Below are 18,349 nucleotides of genomic sequence, written 5' to 3'. Positions count from 1 at the left end.
GGACCAGCTGCAGCGTGGCTCCTGCCCCGAGACAGGACATGGAGCCCCGCAGCCCTTCCATAGCCCCGTGCCCCCGAAACGGTGCTGCTCCATGCACCCCCCTCTAGCACCAAGCCCCTTCTCCAACCAGGGCCGGCTCTAGGATTTTTGCCGCCCTAAGCAAAAAATTTTTTGGCCGCCCCCACTTTTTTTCATGCCCTCCCCGCCCCGGCTCCTCCCCTTTCCAACCCCTTCCCTAAATCCCCGGCCCCGCCTCCTCCCCCGGGCATGCCACATTTCCCCCCCCATTGCTTCCTACAGTTCTCCCCCCGCAACCCCCTGCCCTAGCTCACCTCTGCTCCGTCTGCTCCCCTGAACACGCCGCCGCTCCGCTTCTCCCCCCTCCCTCTCAGGCGAGGGAGAGGTAGCGCGTTCAGGGAAGCAGGCGGAGCGGAGGTGAGCGGGGGGAGGGGGGGAGTGCAGGAAATAATGCGGGGAGGGTAGAGGAACCGCTTCCCGCCCCAGCTCACCTCCACTCCACCGCCGCCGCCTCCCCCGAGCGCACCGGTGCTCGGCTTCTCCTCCTTCCCAGGCTTGCTGCACCAAACAGCTGTTTGGCACGTGGCAAGCCTGGGAGGGAGGGGGGAGAAGCAGAGCGGCGGCGCTGCGCTCAGGGCAGCAGGCGGAGGTGGAGTGGAGGCGAGCTAGGGTGGTGGGGGCACATTTCTAGGGGTGGTATGGCCGGCGCCAGAATGCCGCCCCTAGAAATGGGCTGCCCCAAGCACCTGCTTGTTTTGCTGGTGCCTAGAGCCGGCCCTGTCTCCAAAAGACCCCTTCTATAACACTGAGCCCTACACCATGCACCCTCCCTAGCGCCACGAGTCGGGGCCACAGCATGGCTGGGACTTTCTGGGGCACCGACTGCCTACCCAACCCTCCCTGTTCCCCGTCCCCTGACTGCCCCCCCAGAACCTCCGCCCCCTCCAACCGCTCCCTGCTCCTTATCCAGCCCCTCCTCCCAGCCCCGGCTCAGCCCCCTTACTATGCTGCTCAGGGCAGCGTGTATGGATGCCGCGCGGCCCGCTGGAGCTCGCAGCCCCACCCCCGTACCATGCTGCTCAAAGCGGCAGGTGCTGCAGAGCTGCCCAGGAGCGGTCCAGGGCGCTGGTGCCGGCGGCACGGCATGCTGAGGCTCTGCGAGACGGCAGAGGGTGGGGGAGGGGCTGGGGGAGCCTGCCCGGCTGGGAGCTCAGACAGCCCTAACAACCGGTTCTAAAACTGCTTCTAAATTTAACAACCGGTTCGTGTGAAGCGCTGCAAACTGGTTCCAGCTCACCACTGGTCTCATCCATACATTGACACCCTGCAGTTCTGCCTGTCTAACTGGCTCTCCGCATGGAACTGGAAAGATTTCAGAGAATGCTACCATGGAGGCCCTGGACTTGATACTCTTACCTAGCAGCCTAAATTTGGTCTCCTGGACCTCTTTTCTACCTTCTCTTATGTCACTGGTACCTACATGTACCACAACCACCGTCTGCTCCCCATAAGTCTATCTAGATGTCTCAAGAGGTCTGCAACCTTCACACCCGGCTGGCAATTCACCATGCCCTTCTCCTGGTCATCACAAACCCAGCTATCTATATTTCTAATAATCGAATCTCCCATTACTATTACCTGTCTCTTCCTAATAACAGGGGTCCCCTCCACCAGAGAGGTATCCTTAGTGCAAGAAGATACCATGATATCATAGAATCATAGAATCATAGAATATCAGGGTTGGAAGGGACCCCTGAAGGCCATCTAGTCCAACCCCCTGCTCGAAGCAGGACCAATTCCCAGTTAAATCATCCCAGCCAGGGCTTTGTCAAGCCTGACCTTAAAAACCTCTAAGGAAGGAGATTCTACCACCTCCCTAGGTAACGCATTCCAGTGTTTCACCACCCTCTTAGTGAAAATGTTTTTCCTAATATCCAATCTAAACCTCCCCCACTGCAACTTGAGGCCATTACTCCTCGTTCTGTCATCTGCTACCATTGAGAACAGTCTAGAGCCATCCTCTTTGGAACCCCCTTTCAGGTAGTTGAAAGCAGCTATCAAATCCCCCCTCATTCTTCTCTTCTGCAGGCTAAACAATCCCAGCTCCCTCAGCCTCTCCTCATAAGTCATGTGTTCCAGACCCCTCATCATTTTTGTTGCCCTTCGCTGGACTCTCTCCAATTTATCCACATCCTTCTTGAAGTGTGGGGCCCAAAACTGGACACAGTACTCCAGATGAGGCCTCACCAATGTCGAATAGAGGGGAACGATCACGTCCCTCGATCTGCTCGCTATGCCCCTACTTATACATCCCAAAATGCCATTGGCCTTCTTGGCAACAAGGGCACACTGCTGACTCATATCCAGCTTCTCGTCCACTGTCACCCCTAGGTCCTTTTCCGCAGAACTGCTGCCTAGCCATTCAGTCCCTCGTCTGTAGCTGTGCATTGGGTTCTTCCGTCCTAAGTGCAGGACCCTGCACTTATCCTTACTTGATATCATCTGGAAGGAGGGTCCCGACTGTGCAATCATTTCTCTCTGCTCCAGTTACCCTGAGTTACCCTTGCCCCCTTGTCAAGGGATCCTACAGTGATTAGTTGATCAATGAATGGCAGACTAGAGCCTCCTTAGGAAGTTCTCAGCCTTGCCTAGCAGGTCGCTAGGCTCAGCACACAGCCCCCCAAACAGGCTACACTATAAACTTCAATCAAGGAGGCGTGCACAACAAACAAACAAACAAACAGGCAACAAACTGACCCCAAGGGTCACTTAGTGGCTTCTCCTTCACCTGGAGAACTGCCTAGCAAAAATTCCCCTGTTTGCTAGCTCCAGGATTTTGTTTAGCTCCATTTTGTTTTATCAGCTCATCGTGTATTTGTTATACTCAGCATGGAAAATTAATAAACCCATTTAAAAATACTGTGGGGGAACGGGGGAAGAGGATGGAAATCCCTTCTTAAGGGGGCACTTGAATAACTTAAAGCTGATTTGATTTACAGAGCTGATTTGCTTTATTTTTAAATGCCTAAAATTAACCAAAAATAGGGTTGTGGTAGTGGCGTAATTTTCTTACTTCTTGGATTAAATTTATTTTGTATCAAGCTATAAGAGATTTCAAACATATATAATATTTCTCTTCTTTTAGATTAAATATTAATCACAGCATCAGAGTAATAAATAAATCAAGTCTTCCTGATTATATTAGCATGCAAGTCTCTTATCGCGTGGAAACATTTCTGATGGGTTTCTGTTTCAGCAGGAGACTGAGCAAGTACAGTATCTCTGACACTACAAGATTTACAACTTAATTCCCTGCTTGGAAACAAAGAAACAAATAGCTGTATGTCATGCACTGAAGTGAAACATTATGGATTCTATTATCACTCTAGTTTCTTCAGGATTTCTCAGTGGTCGGGAAAAAATTCTATTAACTTTCTTTTATGACTACCAGCAGGGTAATGTGGAGAGAATAATCTCTTCCATGTATAAGGTCTGGGGCCCCTAAAACCTGAATATCAGCCCAGGAGCTTTGTCAGAAGGACTAGCTGCTTCATTCCCTCATAAAATGACTATCTCCATTAATCTGTGTTTATTTTCCTCCTGCTTTTTAATTTGCTTAATGGACTTCAGCCAAAGTCTCTCCCAGCAGTCAGAGGAAAGTAAACTCTGATAAATCCTTAGGGACTTAATAGTCACAGTTAAGCACTTCTTTGGATTATTTTGTCTGACTTTCATCTTTGCTGCTGCAGAGATGATGGCTGCAGAGCACTCCAGTTGTAACCCCATGACTTAAGAGCCTGGGAATGAACTGACAAAAGATGTTTCTCTTTCTCCCTCCCTCTCCCCCTCTGCTTACATGGAAATAAAGCAAGACTAGCTTAAACTATAGGAGATGATGTGTCCTCCTGGTACAGCCCTGATCCCACAGAAGCAGTGCACGTGGTTCAAATGTGGTTGATAAATGGAAAATTCTTTTCAGAGAGTGCTGGCTGACTTTGTGTTGGTGACGGAGACAGTTTAGATTCTCCAGACTGCTTACCACCTGTTCTGTTGGTCCAGATTCTGTAGATGGCTATTGAGGAGGAAGAGAAAACCTGAAAACTTTCCATCAGGGTCATAGACTAGGAGCTCCAAAACATGTAAAATTTGTTAGGTCTCTTCCTTGATAAGGGTTTTATGACATTTCCTTGCTTGCGGTCTTACTGGCAACATCGATTCATTAATATTTCATGTTATTAGTATATTATTATCTTCTTTTCAATGGGTAGCCTTTGAATCCGTTGAATGACAGCCAACAGTGGTATTAGTTTCTAATTACCTTGTTGTTAAGAGTCCAAGTCCTTCCTGGTTTTACTCTTATATTGCTTTTCACACTACAGATTTATTGCTGCACAGCCTATATTCCTGTAGGAGCTGCTTAGTCAGAAATTGCATTGTATAATTAAATCCCACTACCTACTTCTGATTCTGAACAAAGGTTTACTTTATTGTTCATTTTAGTAATTCACTTTTTTATTTCATATTCTCCATGTACCCTGGAGATAATTAGATAGGTTTTGTCAAGCTGTCTGGAGTGGCTCAAGAACATGTGTACCAACCTCAGGGCAGACTGTTACAAATTAGGGCACAAACCCCAACCTGATTGTGAGTTATATACTTAGATTTCACCTAGTAAGTTTCAAGTGTGAACTCCTCAGGCACTATAACTGCCTTAAGATGGAGTCACAAACAGTCCCCTTGGGCACTGTGGCCTATCTTGCCACTCAGGCCAAGCTTGCCTGATAGATGGTCCCTTACACCAAAAATTACAACAATACTTATTCCCAGGTCCAAAGGATCAGTCACTTATCCCACGTCAATTGCACCTCAGATATCAAAGCAAGGATAACACGAGTACCCAATCCTATAATTAATTTAAGATTTATTAACTAGGAAAAAATAAGAGTTATTTACAAGGTGAAAGCAGGCAAACATACACAGACAAATGAGATACAGTCTTAAGTTCCAAAGGGGAATAGAAGTTGCTGCAATATGCTAGCTCTATATATGTTTCAGAGCTAACCCAATCTAAATAGCTGGGGATCTCTTGCTTATGCTTAGTAATCTTCACCCTTCAGAGTTCAAGCAGCATAGAGATAATAATTTCTTCTTGACAGGAATTTTTATTCCCTTCCTCCAGAGTTCAGGCTGATGGGACAGTGTTCATGCATGTCTCCCCTTCTTGGACATGGGGGAAACAGTCAACAAATGTCCACCAATGTTCCACAATGGCCTGTCTGGTTTCTCTGGGCCTTCTTTGGTTGGAGAGGAGATGACACCAGTGTTTTCCCCAGGAATTGAAATTAGGGGGGGTGTTCAAATTAGGGGGGTGTCAGGGCCAATGAGGGGTGAGACTGTGAGGGTGAAGTTGGGCTGTATGGCACCATAGTAAAAACTGAAAAGTGTTTCATGACCATTTTATTAGATTTGAAAATCATCACACAAATTAAAGTTGGCTACTCAAACCTTCTATGAAGCTCTACATCTACATCCATCTTGGTTTCTTATTATAATTTTGCACAACTCTGTTAATGAACTTCTTGAATGCAATGCATTCATCTTTGGTGGCTTCTCGTGTGTCCGGTACTTCCATTCCTTCAGTTGATATGCTCATTTTTTCATTCATATGATCAGGCAGAAGGCGACTTCTTTCAAAACACAAAATTCTATTCAATGATGAAAAAGAACGCTCAACTGTAGCTGTTGTGACTGGGAGTAGCAAGAAATGAATTCCTACTTCTTTCAGCCCAGAAAACATAGCATGAAGATCGGGTCGAGCCACTAGTAATGATAAAAAAGAAGTTGAAGTCAAATCTTCATTCATTCGTCATATGATATTCCACTCTGTGTTCAAATTCTCTGTTCTGTCCTGAGCACATGGCAGTCCCATTGCTGGTAGTGCCTCACTCCACTCAACTGTCTGTGTTTTATAGGACAGGGATCTGTAAAAGCTACATAGAGGTTGAGTAGAATCTAGAAGTTGCTGTTGTAGTTTTTTAAGAATCAAGTCTGTGTACTTTTTCAGTTGTCTTAACAAACACTTCTTGTCCTCTTCACTTAAGGATTCAAAATAAATGCCTTCATTAGTCAACTTCTGGACTGAAGCCTTTGCTTCTTCCTGTACTTTTTCAATGGACAGCTCTCTGATTGATCCAAATGTAGCTTCTATTGCTGGACAAAGATCTACTAATGTTGTAGCAGATGCCTGGATGACATTGTTTAATGACCCAAGTGGTTTCAACAGTAGACTTAAATGACAGAGAATGGCAATGGTCTTCTCTGAACGTAGTAGCAAAAGTAATCCACCAGCCTCACTACTTAGATCCATCCCATCTTGGTAGATACTTTCCAAAGCCAGTAATAACGGCTGGAGTAATTTTAAGACAACAGCCAAGGATCGCTCATGAGAAAGCCAGAGGGTTTTCCCAGGTTGGACTAATGTGAACTTCAGTCCCAGTGTATCTTCTATATTTTCCAAGATATTCAGTCTTTTTGGACTCTTGCTGAAAAAAGAATGTAATGAAGACATTAAATTTATAGCTTTTAAAATATCTTTTGAAGAGTCTGCAGCTCGTACTAGTGCTAGTTGGAGTAGATGGCCTCTGCAGTGTGTATAGGAGAGACTAGGGTTACACTTTTCTCTGAGCAAAGCTTATGCTTCACCATGTCTTCCAGAGAAGTTTGCAGCTCCATCAAATGCACAAGCAGCCATCTGTTTGGGGTCCAATTGACAAGCATTTAACTCTTCTAAGATGTGGGTTGTCACAGATGCAGCCAATCTGTCTTCTATAACTTGAACAACTAGAAATGCATGTACTGGCCTACCTCTGACATCAAGATAATGTACACAATGACTTAATACTTGATGACCATTTGCATTGACGCATTCATCAGCCATGTCTAGCAAATTTTTTGAATGTGGTGAGAGAGTTCTTCACTTTTTCAAACTGTTGAGTCTTTCACTATTGCATCACATGCGTCTAGCCAGTCAGTTGAGTTTCTTGCAGAAAGATAGTGAGCATTTGCTGGTCTTGTTAAGAACCACTGTTTAACTTCAGGATGAACAAGTGACAATGCACTTAACATTGGCCTCCAGTTTGTAGTGTGTGGTATCTCTTGCTTAAATAGAAAGTATGATGCCACGGCCATGTTTGTTGGCATGAACTGTGTTGTGTCTCCAGCATTCTTAACAGCCTCATTAACACTCACCAGTGTTGTCCTTGGTCAGCAGAGACTCAGAGTTCAGAGGTGCTTTCACATGAGTTCACCTCCCATGTGGGGGGCAAGAAGGCACCTTGCTTGTTCCTCCAGCTGCTCACTGTTCGCTCTGGCCACTGTTGTTCATTGTGCCACGTTCACTCCATCACTCTGTTGCCAATAGCCCTGCGCCATCACCTTCTGCTGCCACCTACCACTGTGACCTCTGCGGGTTGGTCTCTTGAGGTTCCATCCAGCTCTCAGTGATTTCAGCTGAGCTCACAACAGGGGGAACCTCACTGCTAGTGCAGACTGGACCGTCTCTTCCACAGAAACACTGTCCCACAGCCGGTCTAAGCACTTAGACCTGATTATCAGTGATTTCAACTGTAGTGGTCACTTAACAGAACAAAAAACTATCTATGGAGCCCTAATCAGCTCTGTCTTTAAACAGGTTTCAGAGTAACAGCCGTGTTAGTCTGTATTCGCAAAAAGAAAAGGAGTACTTGTGGCACCTTAGAGACTAACCAATTTATTTGAGCATGAGCTTTCGTGAGCTACAGCTCACTTCATCATCTGTAGCTCACGAAAGCTCATGCTCAAATAAATTGGTTAGTCTCTAAGGTGCCACAAGTACTCCTTTTCTTTTTGTCTTTAAACAGTGGAGAGGGGCAGGTCAAATAGTACTTGTGACTCAGGCAGACCATCAAGCAAAACACCTGTCCCCACCCTCTCTCTTGATGCCCTCAATCAGCACAGGCTACGTACAGTTCTACTGCCCTTTACTCAGACAATAAGAATAACAACATTTCTTTACCCCAGTATTCAAGTGATTTGTAACCCAACCCTAGCCAAAACCTATCACTTGGGCAACAAAACAGCTCTGATTGCTGAATACCTAGGTAGATTAGGTGTGAATGTAAATACAGTCTCGTCCTGAAGCCTTTCCCCCCAGCCTCCAGCTCATCACTAGCTGTCAGGGAGAGCTCATTTAGACTTTGCTTACAAATCATAATTTGAAATTATTAAGTTGGCCAACATCACCAAAATGAATGCACTGACATGGTCATAAAAACAACAGCTGTACAAGGAAGCTAGTCTATGTTCATACTTTTATACTTTTTCAGATACATGTATTTTATCATACACTGTATATGCTTTTAAAGTTTGTATTAATGTTTCAATTTCAATTCACATTTCCAAACAATCACTAAATTGGCAACACTGCATGTAACTAGTTCACAAAACTGTGCGAGGGGGTGGATGTTGGGGAAATTCAGGGGGGGGTAAACACCGCCATGGGGGGGGTGTAGGGAAATCCCTAGGTGACACCTCTTATAGTAAACTAGTATTTCACACTTGGTAACACTTCTCTCCTGTTTGATGACTTACACAATTACAGAGCAAACATATTACCTTATAACATGGGATACAGACGTTATAAGTGAGATTAATGCATGCAATAACTTACAAGCATTTCATAAAGTCTAAACACTAAACTCATTTTTCACAGTACTAACACACAGGTGAGCCAGACTGGGTTCCAGCTATGCATTTGTCAGTGTTCAGTGAGGCCTAAGGGCCTTGGCATGAGCTGTCACCTGTTCTGCCAGCATCACAGGTCCCATTACACTAACCCTTCCATTTACTATTTCTAATCATCAGTCTTTTTCCAATCTCCACTGTTATCTGGTTTGTAGGTACAATTTGTACATATCATCTGTGGATGGCAGTAATGGGGAGTGAGAAATGAAGTAGTGGCATGAAGCTAGAAGCTGAGCTCTCCTCGTTAACAAACCAGCCCACAGAGAAATGCATAAATATGGTACCCACAGGATTATCATAAATGCTAATAAGAATTTTCTCTTTATCATACCTTTGGAACAGCTTGACTCAACCTGAATTGATCAAGATCCAAAGAAGACCCCCAAAGAAGATCCCCATCACAGTTTGTGCCTCTTTTTGACCCATTTGATAACGCTAGTGCCTGGGAACATATTGCCTTACTTTTGGGCAACAGTGGATACACACAGTAGGTTCACCACTACCTCACAGACACAACATAGACCTCTACTACAGATCTAGAGCAATATAGGTTTCCAAGGTGCTTAATAATACACACACCTTATTGGACTGGTTTACCCTGAATACCTAGAAAGTGACAGAAAGGTGGACACTTCTTACCAGTATGCCCGTACTGGCCCACCTCTGGGAATAGCCATCATAGATTTGTCAAGACCAATAGTGCCAAACCAACCTAATTTCCTTCTTTGACAGAGTTATTGCCCTTTAGGATGGGGGAAGCAGTAGACATGATCTACCTTGATTGTAGTTAGGGTTTTGATACAGTCCCACATGACATTCTCAAACAAACTAAGGAAATGTGGTTTAGATTAAATTACTATAAGGTGGGTGCACAGCTGGTTGAAAGACTATACTCAAAGAGTACTTATCAATGATTCACTGTAAAACTGGGATGGTATATCAAGGGTCAGTCCTGGTTCCTGTACTATTCAATATTTTTATTAAAGACATGGATAATAGCATGGAAAGTATGCTTATAAAATTTATGACACCAAAATGGGAGGGGTCGCAAGCACTTTGGAGGACAGGATTAGAATTCAAAAACGAGTTTGACAAATTAGACAATTGGTCTGAAATCAAGAAGATGAAATGAAATAAAGACAAGTGCAAAGTACTTCACTTAGGAAGGAAAGATCAAGTGCACAATCACACAATTGGGAACACCTGGCCAGGTGATAGTACAGCTGACAAGGATCTGGGGGTTCTAGTGGACCACAAATTGACTATGAATCAACACTGTGATGCAGTTGTAAAAAAGGTTAATATTCTGCTGTGTACTGTAGCGGGGTTACCTGCTCCTGCCCTGTGGGGCTTAAAAGCCAGCCCTGGGAGAGAACCAGGGCTGAGAGCAAGAAAAGATGGGCTGATTGGGGAAATGCCTGCAGCTGGGCCACGCCCCAATCAGGCTGCAGCTGGGCCTATAAAGGGGCTGCTAGGCTGAAGCTTAGCTAGTCTCTCTCTGCCTTTAGAGAGGGAAGGGCCTGGCTGCAGGGACCTGAGGGAATACCTAGATTGGAGCAGGGCTGAGGGGGAAAGGCCTGGGGAGCTCTGGCCTGGAAACCCCAAGGCTGAGAGGCCTAGGTTAGGGCCTATAAGGTACTGGGGTTGCCAGGGGGCAGCCAACGGGTAGACAGAGGCAGTGGGTCCAAACCCCTTTGCCTGTGGTGAGTGGCTGATACACTGTAGTCTGCCCAGGGAGCAGGGCTAAGTGAGGATTGGCAGTAGCCAAGACTGAGGTGAGGTGGGGATAGTGGGTGGGGGTTCCCTGGGGAGGGGAGACCCTCAGGGATTGTTGGGGTTTACTGCCAGGGGGCAGCACCCCAGTGGGAGGAGGCATCAGGTCCTGGGAGGGACTGGGGCCAGTGGTAAGGTGGATCACCAGATGGCAGAGGGCGCTCCAGAGGCTGATGAGCTAATTCCCAAGGACAACCAGCAGGAGGCATCGCCAGGTGAGTCTGGCTCTATTACAGGACTAACAGAAATGCCTTATGGAGATAATTGTCCTGCTCTAATCCACACTGGTGATGTCTCAGCTGGAGTACTGTGTCCAGTTCTGGCCATCACACTTCAGGAAAGATGTGGATAAACTGGAGAGAGGTCAGAGGAGAGCAACGAAAATGATAAAAGGTTTGGAAAACCTGATTTATGAGGAAAGATTAAAAAACTGGGCATGCTTAATCTTGAGAAAAGAAGACTGGGGGGACCTGATAAAAGTATTCAAATATGTTAAGGGCACTTATGAAAAGGATGGTGATCAATTGTTCTCCAAGTCTATTGAAGGAAGGATGAGACATAATGGGCTTAATCTGCATAAATAGAGATTTAGGTAGAGATTATGAATAACCGTCTAACTATAAAGGGAGTTAAGCTCTGGAATAGGTTTCCAATGAAGGTTATGGAACCCCCATCACTGGAGACTTTTAAGAACAGGTTGGACAAACACCCGTCAGGGATAGTCTAGGTTTAACTGGTCCTGCCTCTTGAGGTCCCTTCCGGCCCTACATTTGTATTATTCTATGCTTGTGTAGGATAAACTGTTAGGGCCAACAGGGTTACACATGTGGTCAATCACTACAGAATTTGGACCTTCCATTTTTAATAGAATTCATTGTTTTATGTAGTAACTAAATATCATAGGCATGAAAAATAGAAACTTTTCAAAATGAAATATCTAGTAATAAGGTATGTGGGGGAGCAAAGATTGAGGATCTAACAGCCAGATGACATAGGCCGCAGTTCTACAAAGCTGTAAGCATGTATTTAACTTTACGCAATGTGAGTAGTTCCACTGAAGTTAATGATACCATGTGCAGGGTGCAAAGTTATGCATATACATAAATTTTTGCAGGATCAAGGCCTTATTCAGTAGCTCAGTGAGCAACCAAGAATGAGATCCATGCCCAAACTATCATGGGATGCTTGTACCTCCAACCAGTGGAGACTGGGAGAACCACAAAGATACCTGGTCTTGGTGAAGGACTAGGCCTAAGGCTGTGGATCCTTGGTCTTGTGCATCTCTTGGTAATAGATCTAGACAGCTGTTCAGCTATAGTCCTGCGGGAAGCCAGTGTTCTTCAGTTGGACTCCTGCTGGCTCAGTGAAGGAACACGCTGCCACTGCTAGGGCCCTGGGCCATGACCTGGTGGAGCAGGGAGGGCCCAGGTCCCAGTACCCCAGCTGTCACCCACCCCCTAAGTGATGCCCCCTTTCCCAACTGGCCGCTAGGCCTTACAGCCCTGAGAGCCAGGCTGACCCTACTGACTCCAACCACTAGGTTTTACAGCCCTGGAAGTAAGGGCAGTCCTATTGACTTTGGTCACTAGGCCTGAGAGCCATGGGAGTCAGGACAACTTTGTTAGGCCTTACAACTCTGAGGAGGGACAACTTTGGGGGGGGTCAACAAGCATGTGGACAAGGGGATCCAGTGGATATAGTATACATAGATTTTCAGAAAGCCTTTGACAAGGTCCCTCACCAAAGACTCTTAAGCACAATAAGCTGTCATGGGAAAAGAGGGAAGGTCCTCTCATGGAGTGGTAATTGGTTAAAAGATAAGAAACAAAGTGTAGGAATAAATGGTCAGCTCTCAGAATGGAGAGAGGTAAATAGTGGTGTATCCCAGGGTCTGTACTGGGACCAGTTCTGTTCAACATTCATAAATGATCTGGAAAATGGGGTAAACAGTGAGGTGGTAAAATTTGCAGATGATACAAAACTACTCAAGATAGTTAAGTCCCAGGCAGACTGCAAAGAGTTACAAAAGGGTCTCTCAAAACTGGGTGACTGTGCAACAAAATGTCAGATGGAATGCAATGTTGATAAATTCAAAGTAATGCAATTGTAATTGGAAAACACAATCCCAACTATTCATATAAAATGATGGGGTCTAAATTAGCTGTTACCACTCAAGAAAGATCTTGGAGTCACTGTGGATAGCTCTCTGAAAACATCCACTCAATGTGCAGTGGCAGTCAAAAAAACAGAATGTTGGGAATAATTAAGAAAGGTATAGGTAATAAAACAGAGAATATCATATTGCCTCTATATAAATCCATGGTACACTCACATCTGGAATACTGAATGCAGATGTGGTCGCCCCATCTCAAAAAGGATATATTGGAATTGGAAAAGGTTCAGAAAATGATTAGGGGTTCCATATGAGGAGAGATTAATAAGACTGGGACTTTTCAGCTTGGAAAAGAGACGACTAAGGGGGGATATAATAGAGGTCTATAAAATCATGACTGGTGTGGAGAAAGTAAATAAGGAAGTGTTATTTATTCCTTCGCATACTACAAGAAGTAGGAGTCACCAAATGAAATTAATAGGTAGCAGGTTTAAAACAAACAAAAGGAAGTTTTTTCCACACAACTCAGTCCGTCTGTGGAACTCTTTGCCAGAGGATGTTGTGAAGGCCAAGACTATAACAGGGTTCAAAAAGAACTAGATAAGCTAATGGAGGATAGGGCCATCAGTGGCTTATTAGCCAGGATGGGCAGGGATGGTGTCTTTAGCCTCTGTTTGCCAGAAGCTTGGAATTGGCAACAGAGGATGGGTCACTTGATGATTGCCTGTTCTGTTCATTCCCTGTGGGGCATCTGGCATTGGCCACTGTCAAAAGACAGGATACTAAGCTAGATGGACCTTTGGTCTGACCTAGTATGGCCGCACTTACATTTTTATGACAACGCCTTTGGCTCTAACCATTAGGCCCTACTGGCCTGAGGCCAAGGGCAATCTGGTACTTATTCACAGGATGCATTCACCCCACACTGGACAGGGTATCCCGATCCATCACAGCTCCGTTTAGACTAGCCTGTTCCCTAGTACAGATGAGAGCCTCCATGTCGTGTTAATCTGATACGCTGATCTACATACGGATGTCTGGGATCCTGCTAGGAGAATTATCATGCCTAACAAGAGTAAAAGTTGCTTTGTGGGAATTGTTATTAGTTTCCTGTCTTCGTGAAGAAAGACTTTGGCTAAAAGTCACTATTTGCGTGAGGAAAATATAAACAAAATGAAAAGGTCAGCCCATAATAAAACCCACACAACAACAATAACAAACTCAAGAAAACATTAACTAAATGATGTACAACAAGCACATATAATTTATAATTGGTATATTCTTCTGATTCAAAAAAAAAACAAACTGCGTCCCTCTTGCCGTCTAAAACCAGCCAACACGGAGAAGTGAAGTAACCTTCAGCAAGCATTATTTTTAACTAAAGTTGTTTATGCTCTCAGTTATTAGTGTTTAAAGTGGAGCAGCAGAAAATTACACTTTGCTTCTCAACTGGTAACACACTTTACCATCTTTTTTCAGTTTAAATGACACTATGTAACTTTGCTGGGTCAGTAATGAATCAGGAAGTGAGATTTCATTCAGCAAGAATCCAGAGCTGCTTATAGCTAAAGCAAAATAAAGGATTAACACTAATTAGGCTATTTATGAACTCTAAATGCTTTCCTTTATTTAGTTCATATGAAAAATTTACCTCCCTGCCATCTCTGTGCAGTCTTTCACTCACCATGGAAATATTTTCCCACTCCGCCCATAGATCTGCATATATAACTTCACTGGGAGCTCTGTGTGGATACTAGAGGGCAGAATTTGGTCCTCAAGTTATTAGGGTCAGTCCTTTTCCAGCATCAGATCTAGCATTCTGCATCTTTTGGGAACAGAACACTCATTCAGGTACAGCACTCATTCAGGACCCAAACTGACTTCTTCCCTGCACACACCTAATGTCTTCTCCTTGTCTATTACTTTAATCTCTTGACATCAGACACACTGACAGTGTGAAAAGACAAACTAGATGGGTTTGTTCACACTGCAACAACAGTGTTGTTTGCTAGAACAGCAAAAATAAACTTGACAGAAATTAACAAGCTACAGCCACAAAATAAAAAATAAACCGTTCCATTTACAGCAATCCTTCAAAGTCAACCAGACAGATTTGTGGGCCTGCTGGGCCTTTTATAGCTGATTCAGTGAGCCCAGCTTTGGAAAAAGATTGTTGACTCAGCCTGCCTCATCCCATGCACAAGTGTGACAGGGCTACCTTTGGTAAAGCCTTAATGTCAGTCAGCCCCAAACCAAGGCTCCTACAAAGCCCACACCCATGTGACAAAGGGACAGCCAGCGCTGTGGGAAGGGTTTGTTAGCATCAGTACTTCCACCCGTCGCATATTAAATCTTAGACGCGGGGGTAAGGAGAAGACTATATGCATAAAGAAAGTAAAGGCCATCTTGGTTCAAGCATCCGCCTATTATCTTGTTATATGCCTCATATTAGGAATTTGTCACATATTTGGACTTTGGTAGGTTGAGCGTTGCAGTGATACCCTCCTTCTGAACAGTGAACTAAGCCCAGATCGAAGGGCTTGGCAGAGCATGTTCCACTGGGGTCAGGGGAACGAAGCTCTTCCCCAAACACAGAGTGGCAAAAGCGCTGTTCTACAGCTGCTACGTTACCTTAGCGCTGCCAAGGCTAAAGTAGGGGTGAATGGCTGGTGTACCTGTGCAGGTGCCTTCTCCAAAAGTCCCTCACCACCTGCACGGTGCTCATGGAGAGTGGGCCTGGCCACACAGGTAAATCCTGTTCTTCCATGTACAGCAGGGCTGCAGTATTCCCACTGCCTCCGGGGCCCTCTGACTCTGGTGGAGCAGCATGGGAGGGATGAGACTTGCCCCTGAATGCTGAAGCCTTTGGAGATTTTGCTAGTTCACCTTATGTGCATTCGATAGCTAGCCATTGCCATGAATTACCCAGCATGTCACATGGCCACACAGCAGGAGAACACTTTCTAAGAAATGTTCTCATTCTGCTTATTTTGGTGGGCTCTAGTTCAAAGGCTTTCACAATGGGCTATTCTAAATATATGAAGTCATAAGATTCAGGAACACAGGATCTGCCCTACCGGAGCAGACCATTGGCTCATCAAGTCATGTATACTGCCTTTGGCAGTGCCCAATCCCAGATTGTGCAAAGGAAAGTGGAAACCCACATAATGCATCTAGCACAGATTGTAGATCCGAATACAATTAGTCCCAGTTAAATCCAGACACTCTGTAAGAAGGCCATGTTGACTATTTTAGGCTGGGACCATTTCAAAACAGAAGTAAGGTATTGTAGATCCCTTGTTAAAATACAATTGTGATAAACTGGGGCTATCTCTGTACAACTTATGAATTCTGATTGATATTGTGAAGTTGTATTATGAAAACCTGCTGTGTCATCTCTTCCTATATGTGTTGATCCACCTTTGCTGACAGGCCCTGTAGCAGATACAGACCAGACAAGGACTATGGAAAATACTTAAAGGTAACAATGGTACTCAAACGTCACAAACAGTTATGCTAAAAAAGCAGCTGCATCTTTAGAAAAAACAGTTTACTGGATTCTTTTAATGGGAGAGGAGAAGGTAGGAGCAATGGAAAGTTACCCAAAAGACAGAACAAATGAATACGGGGGGCGGGGGGTTAAATAGCGAGCCACCACAGAGGAAGAGAGACAGCGAGAGGATGCCTGGGTAAGTGAGAGCCAGGTCACAGAAGGTGGGTAAGGGGCTCCAGGAGGGAGAGATCACCCAGCATGTAGCACCCTCTTGGGGCAGGAGGTCCCTGCCTGCTTTCCTGAGCACAGATGGCCCCCAGGACGCTGAACAACCCCAGGGACTCAGACCTCCGCCCAAAGAATACCATGGAGTGGTGAGCAAACTGAGGCAGGGCCATACATTGAGTGTTTTGTATGATGATTTTGCTTCTATGCTTTACATGATTAAGTTTAAAGAGCATAAAAGGGTTAGTTTGTGCAAAGTGTATTTGTGCCAACTGCTTCACAAAACCTGTGTGCCCCTGAGAGAGTTCAACTCTAAATTAGAAGCGTCAAACCTGTGGGCTGGAGTTCTGGGGAAGGGGTGTATTTGAGTAACTGAGGTGTCATAGCGGTCACTGTTGGTCCTAGGGCCCAGCACAGATGGGTTCAGGAGCTCGACTTCCAAAAAGGGGCAGCACACTCAGAGTTGGTGCCCAGGAAACATGCCAGAGAGGCCAAGAGAGGAACCAGTGCCACAGCCTGCTGAGGCTCGAGAAGCTTAACGTAGCCCAGAGACTCCAGAGCCCACAGGGTTGGATTCCCCTCACCGCAGTCCCTGGAGGTGGTCGGGAGGAGTGCTCGCTAAGATCTGTGACTATAATGCAGAGCAAATAGATGCATATGTGAAGGGTTTTCAAGAAGTCATTTAGGCCTAAATTTTCCAGGAGGCCACTGATCTGTCTCAAGTTGAGGGCCTAAAAAATGAAGTACTCCAGTGGCCATTTGTGAAAGCTTAAGCCTTTAGCACCTCACGACTTGGAAAAAGACAGTTTGAATGACCTCATTAAGGTGTTGCCCATCCTGCTTCTTCATTGTGGGGCCTTGAAAGTAAGAGGTGTGGCTCTGCAGCTACTCCCCAAGGTGCGGAAAGGTCACCTTTTCAACAACAAGTGTATTGAATAGGAACAGAGTGACTGAAGCTAAACCAAGGTCCTGTCTGTCTGCATAGACGCTACATATCACGTGGCAATTCTTAGATGAGTATGGATTTGTTCTGATGCCCTTTCAACACTCATCTTATTGAGCAGTGTGCTGGGTTGTCCAGCTTAGTTCCAGAGGTGGCAGCATTTCATTACACAGATAACACACCAAGGGCTCAGTTCTGCAGGTCTTACTGAAGCGAAACTCCCACGGATGTCAACATAATTTGTATTAAAAAGTTACTGCTGTGGTCTGTTAGCTGCCAGACACCAAATACATTTACCTTACTTGACAATTCTGGAAATCTATTGCCTCAACCAGTGTGTGCTTGCGAAACGCATTCTGGCACTTCTTGAAAATGTAGTGCTAACAATTTGCACTGGTGCATCTAACCCCAAATATTTTCACATCTAGAGGACCAATGGGAGTGCTGACTTGAGTGAAGGCAGCAGAATTGGGCATGGGAGGCCAAATCCTTTAGTGCTTATTCAGTTATTAATCCGTCTTTGCGCAGGCAAAACTCCTACTGCATTTCAATGGGAGTTTTGCCTGAGTAAGGACTAATTAATAACAGAGAAGAGACTCCATGATTTGGCCCATTAACTTAAATGTATTTCCTGAGTAAAGACCTCATATTTGCCCCACAGCTTGCAACGCTCTTGGGATCTTATGGTATGAAAGTCACAACATAAATGTAAACTATTATCACTTACTATTACTAACACACTAAAACCCGAAGTAATATATTTCCCCCAAAGCTTTACCTAAACAATATTGTCCCAGTAGCTCAATCACCAGAATTGTGGGGATCATTCATGAAAGGGTGACTGATGGTTTCTGTCATAATTGAATCCTGACCTTTCCTGATTAGAGTTTTCTGGAAACTCTAATCAGCAACTGTCAGTCTTCCTGAGGCCTTCCTACAGCTCCCTGGCTAGACTGGCCTGCAGATACAGTGACCATGGCAACACATACCTTTAAGGGCACTC

General features: G+C 45.1%; 1 protein-coding gene across 2 annotated transcripts in view; it reads right to left on the bottom strand.

Moving 5' to 3' along the window:
* LOC311515344 (sperm acrosome membrane-associated protein 3-like) overlaps nucleotides 1–18,349 on the bottom strand; it is a 78,267-nt gene that overhangs the window by 14,084 nt on the left and 45,834 nt on the right. Inside the window, exon 1 of one of the 2 annotated variants that reach the window (XM_084618334.1) lies at nucleotides 333–367. The exons of the other annotated variant lie outside the window; for it this stretch is intronic. The gene's annotated coding sequence lies outside the window, so the exon portion shown is untranslated. Of the gene's footprint in view, nucleotides 1–332; nucleotides 368–18,349 lie in introns of those variants that run through there. 2 annotated transcript variants of the gene reach the window in all.

Source organism: Lepidochelys olivacea (genome assembly GCF_965140295.1).
Source record: "Lepidochelys olivacea isolate rLepOli2 genome assembly, chromosome: 2".
In the NCBI taxonomy this organism is placed as follows: Eukaryota; Metazoa; Chordata; order Testudines; family Cheloniidae; genus Lepidochelys; species Lepidochelys olivacea.
This window is presented reverse-complemented; position numbering and strand designations above follow the sequence as displayed.